The 16,471-nt window shown below is 38.6% G+C and overlaps 1 protein-coding gene, 1 non-coding gene and 2 pseudogenes across 2 annotated transcripts in view; all 4 read left to right on the top strand.

Moving 5' to 3' along the window:
* The window catches only part of Fam214a (family with sequence similarity 214 member A), a 138,548-nt gene that overhangs the window by 8,084 nt on the left and 113,993 nt on the right, over positions 1 to 16,471 (top strand). The gene's annotated exons all lie outside the window — the stretch shown is intronic.
* On the top strand, positions 3,615 to 3,721 carry LOC125613464. The gene has a single exon (XR_007344030.1). It is a non-coding gene; the product is annotated as a U6 spliceosomal RNA (small nuclear RNA).
* LOC125613311 lies at positions 10,915 to 13,071 on the top strand (annotated as a pseudogene).
* On the top strand, positions 13,672 to 14,782 carry LOC107137617 (annotated as a pseudogene).

Below are 16,471 nucleotides of genomic sequence, written 5' to 3' on the forward strand. Positions count from 1 at the left end.
TATCCTCTCCTCTTCCCCACATTGATCTTCCTTTTGAGGTTTTCTACCTGTTCTCATGTGTTTATTTCTCTACCTGAATTTTAGTATTATTTAGCTCCAGGGGGAAAAAAAAAGCTTGTTATTATTTCTATTGGGATCATGTTAAATGCATAAATTAACTTAGAGAGAACTGACATTTTGATCTTTGAATATTCTAATCAAGAGCAAGGAATATCTTTCCATTTGGTAAAGTCTTCTTTTGTTAAATAAATATGTTTGAGGAAATATATTTGAAAACTGAACCACAGATTACTTTCATGCGAAAGGTAAAACCAGGAAGTCTGTTTTACTTTCCAATAAATAAAAGCAGCAGTTTGAAAACAATAGTAGCTGGAGGTGTAGTTCAGTGCTAGAAATCATGCTTAGGAGGCACAAGGCCCTGGATTCAAGCCCCAGCACCAAAATAATCATAATTTTTACATCCTAATTATCTTTAATTGTGTTCAGGAATCATAAGCATCTTACTCCACAACATTCAAGTTGCTTAATATCACTTCCTTGAGTGTGCTTTATGAAGGACAATTGCTTCTAGGTATGAATAATAAGCCTAGTCACAATAAGGCTTTTGTTTTGTTTTGTTTTATGAAGATATCTTGGATCTCATTGAACATCTATCTGAAAGCTATGGACTCGATTTCCATCCATATGGGAACTTAACACAATTTTTCTAAAGGTTGGAGGGGAAGGCATTGACTCCTTGAAGCCAATCCTTAAGATTCTAGTTTTGAATCCCTGTCCTATGGGTTATATTTTTACAGGATTATAGATCTAGAGATGGGTAGGCAATATTTGGATTTGGGCACTTCACACCCTGACAGTAATTCCTATAATTCCTGCTTCTCTCTTCCTTCTGAGGGCTTTATTACTTAATTTGGTTCTAAGAAAGTTTTATTTGGGCAAGCAAAGTCCCACCAAGAAGATACTAAGGGAGTTCCTGGAAAACTGGTAGGAGAACTCCCTGCATTGATGGTTCTGTGAATTCCATGTCAAGAATCTAAACTTTAGGGTGGTAGATCCCTTGTTTAGAATGCACAAGGCCCATGTTTCATCCCCAACACTTAAAAAAAAATAGAAACCTTAGATTTAAATGATTTATACAGGGCTGGGGCTGTAGCTCAGTGGTGGAGCATTTGCCTAGCACGTATGAGGCACTGGGTTTGATCCTCAGCACCACATAAAAATAAATAAATAAAATAAAGGTATTGTGTCCATTTGCAACAACAATAACAAAAAATTTTAAAGGTTTTTACATTGAGGGCTGATGGTAGAGCATTTCCCTGGGTTTGATCCCAGGTTACACCACAGACAGACAGACACACACACACATACACACCTCAAGTGGATTTATACACTGAGAGTAAAGTACTTGATGTCATGCCATACATATTCTGAGCATTAACCATATCTGTGATGCCACATGTTGAGTTTTATTTCCTTCAGATGAAGACATCTCACTGTAGACTTGACAATTCAATTGCTACTGATGTCACCAGTATCCTTCAGATTCCCACAAACACTAAATCCAAATACTACAGTTAGGGGCAACAGAGACACCCCTAGAATTCTGGGGAATTATGATCCTCTCCAAGCTACTGGATACATTCCCATTTGGTCTCACAGTCTCAAGACCTACATAAGATGCTTGCTGGGAGAGGGTGATATATGTACATATAACATCACAGAGTTACCATCGTAGAGTTCAAATTTTATTGAGTCAAAGGGAATCACTCAAATGGAATGGCATGATCAGATCCAATTTGGGGGAGGTAAATCACTGTATTTCAGTCAAGTTGTGGTGGCAGTGTGGAGAGATCTTCTGAGACAAAAAGAAGGCTGCATTAGAGCAACAAAGTGTCTTAAAAGACAGTGGCTGTCATAAAATAGAACTAAAGGAATTAGACTAAGTGGTGATTGGATACATTTGACATGGGTGGTGGTGGGGTATTGGAACTTGGAGGCCCAAGTCTCTTTCTCCCTAGTTAAATGACCTCATTCAAAGGCATTTTCCGCCTTCTGACTCTCTGAAACAAAAATAAAAATGTTCTTAAGTCCCAAGTGCTACTAATATGAAGGCACGGACAAGGAAAAGAAAGGAGAAAGTGGATAGTAAAAATGTCCTTGTGGTTAAAAGGCTGCATTGTCATGATACTTTATGATTTCTGAGGTATTTGGCTTAACCCAGGCTTTTTCTTTGCTTTCCCAAGCAGTGAGGATCAAATCCAGGGCTCTCTACCACTGAACAACACCCCCAGGACTTTTTATTTTTTATTTTGAGATAAGGTTTCACTAAATTGCCCAAACTGGTCTCAAACTTGCAATCCTCCTGCCTCAGCCTCCCAAGTTGCTGGAACTATGGGTTTGTACACCTTGGTTAACTAAGATTTTTTTATTTGTCCAAGGCTGAGGCAGGCTTGATAACAGTGAACATTTATGTAAAATGTTTTTATTTTCAAAATAATTCTATTTTTGTTCTCCTTTTACTCATCCAAAAATAACTTTTTTATTTGTTCCATTGGGTCAAATGGCAGTTTGTTTTGGACTACATTAAAACATTTTCCAAAGTTTTGCCATGGCTTGAGTTTCCAAAATCACTACAACTTTTGTGGATTTATCAAAGATTATTTATTTTATTATTTAATGAGTAATAACATACAAACAGTAAAGTATATAAACAGTACTAATCTTAAGTGTTCAAGTTGAATTTTTGCATGTATACATATCCAGTTAACCACCATTTGGTTAAAACTATAGAACATTTTGTGTACCTCATGAGGTTCTCTTGTATACTTTTCGGTTTAGTCACTGAAAGATTAATCACTATTCTGACTTCTATAAACATTCAAGTCTTGCTTGTCTTAACCTTTGTATATATAGAATCAGAACTCATTTGTGTCTGGCTTCTTTCATTCGACATAGGATTTGCGAGATTTCTCCATCTTGCTGGAGCTGATCCATTCTTCCTTTCTTCCCTCCTTCCCTCTTTATTCTTTCTTTCCTTCCTTCCTTTCTTTCTTTTTTTCCTTCTTTCTTCCTTTCATTAGTGAGTGAACCCAAGGTCTCACAAATGCTAGGCAGATGTTCTACCACGAAACTACATCCCCAGCCCCCAACTCTCCACCTTCTCTTTTTTTGAGACAGGGTCTTGTCAATTTGCTGAGGCTAGCCTCAAACTTGTGATCTTTATGCCTCAGCCTCTCGAGTAGTTGAATTTACAATTGTGTGCCTGGCTTGATTAATTCTTTTAAATTGAGGTGTAGTATTCCATTGGATAAGGGTACCACAATTTATTTATGTCTATTCATGAGCATTTGGGTTGTTTCAGCTTTGGGATACTATGAAAACAACCATTAAAACCATATATTACACAAATGAGAAGACGTAAGCACTTATTTCTCTTAGGTGTAAAGAATAGATTTGCTGGATCATAAACCAAATATGTGTTTAGCTCTGGTAGAAACTAACAAGTGCTTTTCCAAAGAGACATTATTTTGAGGGCCCCACCACACTAATGTATGAGAGTTCTGTATCCGTGAAAAAAGTTGATATTATCAATCTTTTAAATTTCAGCCTTTTGGGTGCTCACTTCAGCAGCACATATACTAAAATTGGAACAATACAGAAAAGATTCATATGGCCCTTGTGCAAGGACAACATGCAAGTTTATGAAGCATTTCATATTTTTTTCTTACTGATATGCAAATGATGTTTATTGTTGTATTGCAACCTTGGACAGTCTTACATCACAACTATTGCTATGCTATTTGGAAAAAAATGAAAACAATAACAGGAAAGATTGAAAGAAAGCATACCATAACAAGCTAGAATCTTTGTTTTTTTTTATTATTTTAATCTGGGAGCGAAGCGGGTGTTGCAAAGTATCTTTGTTACTTGTGACAACAATCAACATACATAGAAGCTTTGTACAACCTAGATGATTGTTTCCAATGACTGTTGCTTCTTTCAAGGTGAAACAGAACTTATTGCACCCTATGAAAAAGACCACTACTTAGCCTAATTGGGTGGGTGAGGGTACTCTCTGTTTCATGGTAACCATAAGCACATATGTGGGCAGATGGACAAGGTCTGCAGGTCTACTTAAGGACCTATTTTACATGCCTTCCAACCTTATGCCCATTTTTTTGTTTTTGTTTTTGAATGTACTTTTAAAAAAGAAAAAAGAAAAACAAAATCTAAGGTTGTAGAATGAAAAATTTCTTCAACCTTAGATCCCCTCACTTGGACTTATTTTAGACTTTAGGATAAAAAAAAATGTTTTTGCCAAGTTGTGCCTTTCCTTCTGAAATTGTAAATAAGTTGCTGCTTATTTAAAGACAGTCCATTTGAAGGTCCAAGACTAACAACCACTCCCCACAAGTCCAGATGCCTTCATCTTCCCCAACACCAGAAGAGGTAGCACCTGTTGGGGGATTCTTAGGTGACTTGATGTAATTTGCCAGTGCCTACTCTATTGAAGAACTGCATTTTCATTCTTGAGAAGAAACTCATGGAAGGGTGTACTTCCTATTGCAGATTCTTATTTTTTAAAAAATTTCCCTAAAAAATTTATGCCAAGTAATAATGAAGATTTTTATTTTTCCCTGAGCTAAATGAAGGCTAACACAATTAGAACTGGGAAGTCCTGGGTGTGAAAGCATTAATTTATTTACATGATTTATTTTTTTTTTTTATTTTTGTAGCCATAGCCTGTATTTCCCTATTTTATGACTGCTAAAGTATTCCCAGGCCTTGCTTTAAACCTAAGAGTTGTCATATTGGTGGGAACAGCTAGACACTGCCATTGTCTTTGTGATTCCTTTTTTAAAAACTCCCTTTTATGCATGTAATAATGTAGAGTAAATGATGAAATATTGCTCTAATGATTGAATGGAAGGGGAAATAAACACCAATGTTGGGGCTGAGGATTTTTTCTGGCTGTGTGGATGCCCTTATTGAAATGTGGATCAAGACTGTTACCCAAAGTTTTATCTCTTAGTTATTGCACTTGACTTTAGGGTAAAAAAAAAAAATGTTTTCACCAAGTTGTGCCTTTCCTTCTGAAATTGTAAGTGAACACAGTAACAGTACCTGTTTAACTGTGCCATAGATGTTGCTACAGAGAACACACCAGTGTTCTCACTGTTGAGCTCACAATACCTACCAAATATGTAATCTATGGAGAAACCTGTGCAGAACCTGCTGATGCTGTGTGTCTGTTGGAAAATAAATTCGAAATATTTGCTCCTCCCCTGGCAAAAAATTCTTAATCTTTCTGGCCAGGTTTGGTAGTACACATTTACAATACCAGCTATTGAGGACACTGAGGCAAGAGGATTGCAAATTCATGGCCAGCCTGGGCAAAATAAAAAGTAAAAAGGTAAAGTGCTGGCTTAGCATACCTCAGGCCCTAAGTTTGATTCCTGGGAACACACACACACACACACACACACACACAGACACACACACAGACACACAGCATTTTGAGGGTGAGAGTAATGATTTATTATTATGGTTTTAATTTGCATATTCCTGCTGAGTTATATAAAACCCTATTGAACTAAAGAAGACTGAGGAAAAGATGTGAGGTATATTTCATTGTATTCTTATGAGTTAAGGAAGTGAGTCATATTCTCAGATTATCTAAAATGGTAGTAATTTAGTTCAATTCAATTTGCCACAGAAGCATCTGTCAACATCCTCTAGGGATTCCAAGGTGTGTAAAACAGATCCTACCCATGGTGTGTTACTATTGAGCAAGAAAGGCAATTAGGTCAACCAAGACTTGTCATGGGATGTGTAAAGCCAAATATCATGTGCTGGAGGAGTAAAGATGAAGGAGAAACTAATTTGGCCTGAGAGGAAGCAGTATTGTAAGAGGGTACATCTTGAAGAAGGAGCAGGAGTTTTTCTTGGTTGGGTAGACTTTGTAGAAAAGGGGAACATGAGAAACAAATATCCAGAGGAATGAAATGGCCAAGTACCAGCAGGGATCTGAGATGGCCAGAATGTGAGGTGGGGAAAAGGGGGAATGACTTGTAGCAAAGCAGAAAGTTAGTCAAGTGAAGATCTGGAGAACTTTGTCAGCACTATTTGGGATTTACCACACATTGTGCTTGGCATGGGGCTGCTATACAAGAGGTGGAGGTAAGGAGACTCCTTGAGCCCAAGGAGTTCAAGGCCAGCCTGGGCAACATAGAGAGACCCTGTTTCTTATTTTTTTTAAATGCAATTCAAACATAAAATAGAACATTGTATTAAGGGATGGGATTATACTCAGGGGTAGAGCACTTACCTAGTATACATAAGGTCCTGGGTTCTCTCTCTGGTACTGTAAACAAACAAGCCAAATGAACAAAGAAAAAAATCCGAAACAATTTGAGACTTTATCCTGTATCCTGGTAAGCCACCTAAGAATCTTCAAAGTATGAAAGTAACAAGATCAGATCAGAAGATTTGATATGATTAGAACAGAAGTTTCTGGCCTTGAACTCCTTTGGCAGTCTGGTAAAGCATATGAATTCCTCAGAATATAATTTTTAAATGTTTAAATTAAAATACATAGGAAATATAAGGAAATATAAATAAAAGAAATTCAATAACACTGAAACAGAATATTTTTAATCGTGATATTTGCTCCGGTATTAGCACATTTAAAAAATCTAGTGGTAGGTCTAATGTTATTATAATTTCAAAGTGGAAATGAGTGTAAGAGATGTCATAAAATAGACATATCAACTGTAATATGAGGTGAAAATATCTGTAATTTTTGTTGGTGATAGTCATAAGCATTGTTAATGCTATGGCTTGTTGCTTATATTCATAGTAAAAAAATATATACTAAATTTCACTTATATGTAAGTGAAAATACCCCATGGATTCTATACATTTCTCCCAGAGACCCCATGAATTCTATGTATTTATCTCAGGTTACATCCTCAGTAAGTAAAAGAAGACCCCTACTGATAGACTGGAAAGAAGGATAAGCTAGAAGGAGGGGCAGATCAGTTAGGCCATTTCAGTGGTCCAGATAAGACTGAATAGAGACTACAGTAGTGGAGTATAGGGCAGTGGTGGTATTTGGGAATTGAATCCAGATGTGGGTTGGGGGAGAGTTAGGGAAGTGCTTGGGGAACTGAGAGAGAGGAATGACTAAAGGACCTCACTGAGGTTTCTAGCTTGGGTAAGAGAGAGGATGGCACACCAAGACATACCAGCTTGTACCTGTATAGCAGGCTACTAATTGGTCTCCTGTGTCTTCCTTTGCCCCACTAGGGCCCAATTTCAACAGAGCAGTCCAAGTGTAGTCTTTAAACATAAGTAAGATGACATAATGTCTCTATTCAACATCCTGTGATAGTCGAAGTCCTTTTAATAGTCATTATGGCCCCACATGATTCAAATTTCCATCCCTGTTATTGTTTTGAATTTGGAAGTAGTGGGGATTGAGTCTCATTTCCTATTATTCCCCTCACCTCCATTCACTGACTTCCAGCTGCTCTCGCTCTTCTCAAACATATAAGGGGATGCTCCTGCCTTGAACCTTTGCACTGACTCTTCCTTCCATCAACCTGGAATGGTCTTCATCTAGGTGGTCACACACTGATTCCCTTAACTTATTCAAGTCTTTGCACCCTTAACCTCCTTCAGTTCACCCCTGTGAGGCCTACTCTTGACAACCCTATTTGGAAAAAAGCCTCTCAGGGGCTGGGGGGTGTAACTCAGTGGTAGAGTGCTTGCCTAGAAGGCACAATGAACTGGGTTTGATTCCCAGCACTGCCAAATTATACAACAACAACAAAAAACTTATTCTAGATAGCTGGATGGTCTGGAGGTCAGAGGAAAGATGATTGGTGCTAGAATCTAGACTTGGAAGCCGATTACCGTGAGGTAGTTGTTGGCCAGTGAGACAAAATATATTTCTAAATTTGATTTTAAAAACATGAATTAGGCAGGTAGAGTGTCTCATGCCTATAATACCAGTGACTAGGGAGGCTGAGACAGGAGATTGTAAGTTCAAGGCCAGCCTTAGCAACTGAGGGTTAATACTGACGGTTAGCTCAGTATTAAAAAATAAAAATATATGCTATGGATTTTTATAATATTTTGGTAACGATACTGTTTTAAAACAGTGGTGTTTTGTCATAATGTTTTTTTGTTTTGTTTTGTTTTATATTTTCTAATCGATCCAATCACAGGCACTAGTTCAAATTTCCATGAATTGTTGCATGCTTTAATTCTAAGCAATCATATATTAAAGAATACTGGGCTAGGGGTCTAAGAGAGTCATACAAGGTGATGTACATGCAAAGTTGCAAAATTCTACCTTGTGTATTTGAAGGAATATATAAAAATGTGAATCAGTCACATTGTATAACACATTTAATTTAGAGGACACACCAAATCTATTGAACAAAAGCAGAGAGCTAGGTGTGAGAGAACATTAAAGAGAGTAGGCACTCATATCTGCTGTTCTCTCAACTAGTATCTTTTTCTTTGTAAGCATGAGAAGCAATGCTTGAAGAACCTATTCCATTAGTTGGTGTTAGTTTTCACATGCCTCTCTTAGAGTAAGCATTTCACTGTGCTAAGTGTAATTCTAGGGCCCTTCATAAACTTTTAAAATCAACTTGTTAAATTTCTTTAAAAAGTGCTTCAGAAATTTTCACTAGGATTTCATGGAATTTATAGACTGAGAATATTTATCTTTAAAACATTAACTTTCTTGCCAGGCGTGGTGGTGTGTGCCTATAGTGCCAGCAACTCAGGAGGCTGAGGCAGGATCCTTGAGCCCAGGAGTTCAAGGCCAGCTCAGCCCACATAATGAAACCCCATTAAAAAAATAGATAATAAGGCATTAATTTCCTATCCAGGAACATGGTCTTTCTTTCCATTCATTTAAAATCTTCTTTTATGTAACTTTTTTTTTTTTTCTCCATACAAGTCTTTAACAGTTTTCGACTAATAAAATGGTTTTATTGGTGTGGTGGTGCGTGCCTGAAATCCCAGCAGCTTGAGAGGCTGAGGCAGGAGGATCACGAGTTCAAAGCCAGCCTCAGCAAATGCGAGACACTAAGCAACGCAGTGAGACCCTGTCTCTAAATAAAACAGAAAAAAGTGCTGGGGATGTGGCTCAGTGGTTAAGTGTCCCTGGGTTCAAACCCTGGTATATATATATATATAAAAAAAAATGGTTTTGTTATTGTGAATAGATCCCTTTTCCCTAACAATTTCCAGCTGGTGGTGGTATACTAGAAGCCACCCATTATTTGTTTTTTTTTTTTTTTAAGAGAGATAATTTTAATTTTTTTTTTTTTTTAATTTTCGGCGGACACAACATCTTTCTTTGTATGTGGTGCTGAGGATCGAACCCGGGCCGCACGCATGCCAGGCGAGCGCGCTACCGCTTGAGCCACATCCCCAGCCCTAATCCATTAGTTTTTAAAATGTAGATCATTTATTCGAACATAGCACTGAAATTCTATGTATTTACTAGTTTATAACCCTCTGAAATAGTCTCAGCTTTTCTAGTTACACGTACCTTATGTCTCTTTTCCTGTTTTAGTGTAGTGACCAAAACTTTGAATATAATGGTAATGATGGAAGTAAGCATTCTTGTTCTTGATTTTAAGGGACTTCTTGCTTCGAATGTTTCACTATTAGGTATGAGGCTTGCTATGAAATAGTGATAAATGCTCTGTAAGTAAGATTTTCCTCTCTTCTGAGTTCTCAAGGACATTTTACTAACGGGTATTTAATTTTGTCAAGTGCATTTTTCAACACAAGTTGATTATTTTCTATTTCCTTAGTATGGTGATTTATATTAATAGACTTCATAATGTTGAAACACTCCTGTATTTATAGAATAAACTCTCTTGCTCATGATGTAATATTCACTTAATCTACTGCTAGATTCTGTGCTAATAATGTATTTGGGATTTTTTCTTTACATTAATAAGTGGGGTTTGTTTCTTATATTTCTGGATGGATGGAGGAGTACTTTCCATTCTGGTTTTTTGGGATTATGTAGGTGTCGGAATGAAATGGGGAGTTTTTATCTTTTTTTCATTACTCTAGGATAGTTTCTATAATAAATGACTTATCTGTTTTTTGATGGTTTGGTGGAAGTCTCAAAGTCTTTTCAGACTTTTTTTTTTTTTTTTTTTTTTTAGTACTAGGGATTGAACCCAGGGGTGCTTAATCACTGACCACTGAGCCACATTTCCATCCCTCTTTCACATTTTATTTAGAGACAGGGTCTCACTGAGTTGCTTAGCACCTCGCTTTTGCTGAGGCTGGCTTTGAACTTGTGATCCTCCTGCATCCGCCACCCAAGCCGCTAGAATTATAAGCCTGCACCAATGCACCTGGCACAGTCTGGTGTATTTTTAAGGAGATCTTTGACCAACTGCTTTCTTAGATAATGGCTGGTCTATTCAGGTTCTCTACTGATTCTTGATTCCATTTTATAGCTTATAGTTTCTTTGAAAGTATCCATCTGTGCTCTGCATAGTGGCACCTGCCTATAATCCCAACAATTTGGGAAGTTGAGGCAGGAGGAATTCAAGTTGGAGGGCAGCCTAGGCAATTTTTTCTTTCTGTCTCGAAATAAAAAATAAAAAGGGCTGGGGATGTGGTTCAGTGTCAGAGCACCCCTGAGTTCAATCCTCAGTACCGCCCTTCCCCCCCACATCCATTTGTTTTAATTTTCAAATTTGCATGTTCAAATTATACATAAATAAAATTCTCTGGCCAGGTGCAGCAGGGCACACCTATAATTCCAGCAACCCAAGAAGCTGAGGCAAGGGGATGGCAAGTTTGAAACTAGCCTCAGCAACTTAGTGAGAACCTGTCTCAAAAGTAAAATAAAAAGGACAGGGGATGTAGCTCAGAGGTAGAGCATCTCTGGGTTGTATCCTCAGTACAAACAAGCAAACAAACAAACAAACAAAAACCCCTGACTCTGGTCATTAGTTAGCTTCTGTAGCTATATTTATATCATCTCTCTAATTTCTAAGGATGTTTGTGTTCTCTTAGAGAGATGCAGACATTTAAATAGCAATCTGTTTAACTGAAGACATGAGAGAATTTCCACAATAGTATTTTAGCAACCAAATTATATCTCATACAGCAATAAAAAGTTGTAGTATTTAGGAATGTGGGTATCTTGAAAGAAAGCCTGTAAAAATTTGAGTGGTAGGATATATCTAAGAACATATTTTCATTTCCTCAATGCTCAAATGAAATAATACCTAAAGAGTCTGAGAAACCTTGAAGAGCTTAACAGTGTTTTCCCCACTCTCCTCTTGCCCTGGGCCATCTTAACTCCACTGAGGAAGACATTCTTAATTTCAGTTGGTCTAAGAAATATAGTATTAAAATTTTTTGCTTGGTTATTTAGTTACCAACAGGATCATCACAGAATGCATCAATGTCAATTCCTTGACATTTCAATTTCACCAAACATCAGATCCCATCTAGTCCATTTTTCTTTAATCTAATTTAATTTAATGAATCACCTCTCTCTTTATTTTCAGCCTGCTATCTTGGGAAATCCATGCCATTAATTTTCAGCTTATCTCTTACTTAGGATGAGGAAAAATGTTCAGCCTTTTTACTTTCAGGACCTACTTTCATTTATAGGTAGCACATCATGGCTGTTGCAAAGTGCTACCCTGGAGTGGTTACCCCGAGCAAGATCTCCAGTGTGTGTGGCTGGTTGCTGCCCTTGAACCCTCATGGAGGATGTAGGGGGTCTCAATTCCCTTGGGCTACTTGGAGTGAAGAAGTGAGATACTGGCAGAGGAGTCCATAGTATGTCTCCAGAAAGCCCTAAATCATCTTCAGAAAATATGGGAATAGATTGGGATTCCAGAGGACCAGTTGTTATGAAAAACTGAGGTTGTAAAGAAGCATATCAAGGGTGTCCTGGATATGATGGTTGCTGAATAAGAGAGCCTGAGGAGAGGCTTATCAAAAACATATCCATCTGTCCAAAAGATCTGAACACCTGTGCGGTGAGTTACATTGATTTCAGGAGGAGGGAGAATCAACTAGAAAAAGATTTGCATGCTCAGGTAGAATTGAAATGAAAAAAAAAAAAAAGGAAAAAGGAGAGAAAACAGGAACTGAAGTCACTTCAAGAACAAGATCAAGAATTGTGTGGGGCTGGAGCAGTAGCTCAGTGGCAGAGTGCTCACCTAGCATGAATAGGGCACTGGGTTTGATCCTCAGCACCACATAAAAATAACATAAAGGTATTGTGTCCATCTACAACTAAAAAAAAATTGTGTGAAATTCTTTGCATGCCCCACTATGACATTGACAGCATTTCTGTTCCCAGCTCAGAAGAGCTGAACCAGGTCAGACAATATGTGACAACATTGATGGAAACAAAAGTATCTAGGCATGAGGAGTTTGTCAACATAGACAGATCATACTGTGTATGGAAGAATTAGATCACACACCAGACACAAGCTTTGAAAGAGATGTGGTATGTGAAGATGAAGATGCCTTTAGTTTGTCTTTGGAGAAAACTGCAATGCTATAAAATTTGCTGCGGCAGCTGGAAATACAAAAACTACAAAATGAAACCGTGTGTGAGGGACTGCGTGCTCAAATCTGGGAACTCTGGGACAGGTTGCAGATACCTGAAGATGAAAGAGAAGCTGTGGCAATGGTTATGACTGGATCAAAAGCCAATGTCAGAAAAGCGCTGCAATTAGAAGCTGATTGGCTGGAAGAAAATGCAAAACATGAAGAAAGTGATTGAGGCAATTTAAGTGGAGCTGCTCAGTATTGGGACCAGTGGTTTTATAGCCAGGAGCAGGGATGAGTTTTTGCCCCTTACTATGCTGAGGACTACACTGAAAACCTGCTCAAACTACATGATGCTGAGATTGTGCAGTTAAGAAACTATTATGTTCCTTGGAAAACTGGGAATGGAACTACCATTTGACCCAGCTATTCCTCTTTTCGGACTATAATCAAAAGACCTAAAAACAGCATACTACAGGGACACAGCCACATCAAAGTTTATAGCAGCACAATTCACAATAGCTAGACTGTGAAGCTAACCTAGATGCCCTTCAATGGGTGAATGGATAAAATAATGTGGCATTTATACACAATGGAATATTACTCAGCACTAAAAAATAACAAAATCATGGCATTTGCAGGGAAATGGATGGCATTAGAGCAGATTATGCTAAGTGAAGTTAGCCAATCTCAAAAAAACAAATGCCGAATGTCTTCTTTGATATAAGGGGGGGGTGACTCAAAATGAGGTAGGGGGGAAGAGCATGAGAAGAAAATTACCTTTAGATAGGGAAGAGAGGTGGGAGGGAAAGGGAGGGAGAATGGGAATTACACGGAAGAGGGAAGGAGACCCCCTTCATTATACAGAATACAGGTAAGACGATGTGAGGGGGAAAAATAAAAAGAGGCAGTGGGTCACATTAGATTAGGTAGAGAGAAGTGATGGGAGGGGAGGGGAAGGGGGAAATGGAAGGACAGCAGAATAAAATAGACATTATTATTGCTGTGGGTATATACATGACTGCATGACCAATGTGATTCTGCAACGTGTACACTCAGAAAAATGAGAAATTATATCCCATCTGATTCAAATGTATGATATGTCAAGATCATTGTACTGTCATGTGTAACTAATTAAAACAAATTTTTTAAAAAGACAAAAAAAAAAAAAAAAAACTATTTTGAAGTTCATAAAGAACTCTTTGAAGGTTTCCAGAAAGTGGGAAGAGAGCTGGAGGCTTTTCTTAGAGTTTGGGAGAAAAGCTTCAGATCCAAGTCGATTTACAAACCGGGAAGGAAACCTTTTAAGAGAAGGAAAGCAATAAGCCAAGCTCTAGAGAAAGCTCCCTACGATAAAAGAAGAGTTGAAGGCACGGATTGAAATGTGGGAATAGGAGCAATCAAAAACATTTGTGGTGAATGGACAGAAATTCATGGAGTATGTGGCAGAACAATGGGAGATGAATCTATTAGAGAAAAAGAGAGCCAAGCAGGAAAGACAACTAAAGAACAAGAAGCAGACAGAGACAGAGATGCTCTATGGCAGTGTTCCCTGATGCCCAGCAAGCAGCAAGTTCTGCCTCCCAACACGCCGGGCAAAGTGCAGAAGCTGAAAACTGCTATCATGTCCAGTGCTACAGCCAATAGGAACATAGGCCTGTCTTTGCGGGGACAATCTACCACTGCCCTGTGTCTCGACTTCCTCCTTCTGGCAGCAAGCCAGTGGTCAGTTCCACTTGTTCTGGAAAGAAAACACCCTGTGCCAGTAGGCATGGAGCCAACAAAGAGAACCTGGAGCTGAATGGCAGCATCTTGAGTGTGAGAACTTTCAAAGGCTTCCAAATCTGAAGCTACTTCTCTATTCCTCAATGCAACCAACATTCAGGCCAGCCAGCCACTGTAGCTTCCTGTGCAGAGACTAGACTTAATTATGCAGGATTGTCTCTAGTTTTTCTTCAGTTTAGATGCACTTAAAACACTGGACAGGGTCTGTTACCATGGGCTTAACTTAAAGACATGAATAAGTATGACAGATCAAAGTCTGTCATGGGTTTAGTGGGTCCATAGAGAGTTGCTTTTATTTTTGACTCGAGAAATACCTTAAAACTTAGTTTATAGCAGTAAGTACAAATATTAGCGTCTAGGACCTAATTTCTTTCTCTACTCCATGATTCTTTTTTTTTAAATTGTTTTTATTTTTTTAAATACATGACAGCGGAATGCATTACAATTCTTATTACACATATAGAACACAATTTTTCATATCTTTGTATATAAAGTATGTTCATGCCAATTCATGTCTTTATTATATGTGTACTTTTTTACAATTCAATTTTTATTACACATATATACCACAATTTTTCATATCTCTGTATATAAAGTAGGTTGACACCCAATTCGTAGTACTTTGGATAATGATGTCCACACATTCCACCATCCTTGCTCATCTTCTGCCCCCTCCCTTTCCCTCCCACCCCTCTGCCTATCTAGAATTCATCTATTCCTCCCATGCTCTCCCTCCCTATCCCATTATGAGTCAGCCTCCTTATATCAGAGAAAACATTCGGCATTTGTTTTTTGGGATTGGCTAACTTCACTTAGCATTATCTTCTCCAAAGCCATCCATTTACCTGCAAATGCCATGACTTTATTCTCTTTTATTGCTGTCTACTCCATGATTCTATTTGTTGAAGCACAATCACTGTTGTATAGAAAATGATTGACTAGACCCAGCCTTGGGGAATGGGAAATGAAGTAATTTTAGCTTGTATACTTGCAATTAGCAATTAACATTGTTTTTTGTCTAGGGGTGTTCAGTTAATGATGTAGCTATGATAGCTTTGCTCTCACAAAAAGACCAGTCCTCACCACACAGGACAGCCTTCCTTTCAATAAGGATGTCTGTGTGTCAGCATTTGAGGTGGTCTGATGTAGTGACAAAGTGTGACAGGGAGGCTGGGAGCTCCTTTGTGAAATTATACAGTGCAATCCCTTTATGGGTGTGTGTGAGTGACCCACACGCTTGTCTGAATTCTGTTTCTTTTGAGTTTTCTCTGGGTCCAGTCCTCTTATCCCTGTGCCCACTGTGCCCAAGTTCTTCTACCCCTGCAGCTGCCAGCCCAGTTGGGAGGCCATCTGGGTAGGTTGGGCCATTTCTGTTGTGGAGATGAGCAGCTTTCCACATGTCACAACTGGGGATTTTTTCCTACTATAGCTTCCACTGATGAGGCTCCTTCTTTACCTACCCTAAACATTACTCCTGCACTTCCCAAAGCACTATTATGTATTCTTACTGTCTGCCTGCGCCAATACTACTAACACATTAAATGATTCTCAAAAGCTTACCAGTGTGGACTTGGGCTGTGTGTGTAAGCCATGCTGTTAGTCTTTCGTACACACATGACCTGTTTTTAAAATATAAGTATATTCTTAAAAATAAATTGATATTACTTTGTATGCTGTACTTTCTATTTTATTCTTTGTAATCAATTTGGTCACAGGCAAGACCCAGCCTCCGCGGGGGCAGGGCCTTGCCGTGCACCGCCTGCCTCAGTAGCCTTACTCAGCCTCCCAGATCTGCCTAGGAAGACCAACTCTAGAACTTTCAGGGTTTTTTTTTTCCCCCTTTTCCTTTAAATTTTGGACCCAAGTCATGGTTCTGTTCCTGTCTGCTCTGATGCTGGGACTCCAGGCGGTGGGAACCTCCAGGTCCTGACCACCCTCCTACCCTGGGGGACACCTTGGTCCCACCGCGACAGCAGCAGGGCTGGTCTCCTCGGATTCCCAGTTTCATAGAGTGTGACAAGGGTGTAAATATTTATAATTTTGTATACCTGTTGAGATGTGGAGGGGCGCATCGGGTTTTTTAAGGTGACGTGTATGTTTTTTTTTTTTTTTTTTT

This window comes from Marmota marmota, unplaced genomic scaffold, assembly GCF_001458135.2.
Source record: "Marmota marmota marmota unplaced genomic scaffold, marMar, whole genome shotgun sequence".
Taxonomy (NCBI): domain Eukaryota; kingdom Metazoa; phylum Chordata; class Mammalia; order Rodentia; family Sciuridae; genus Marmota; species Marmota marmota.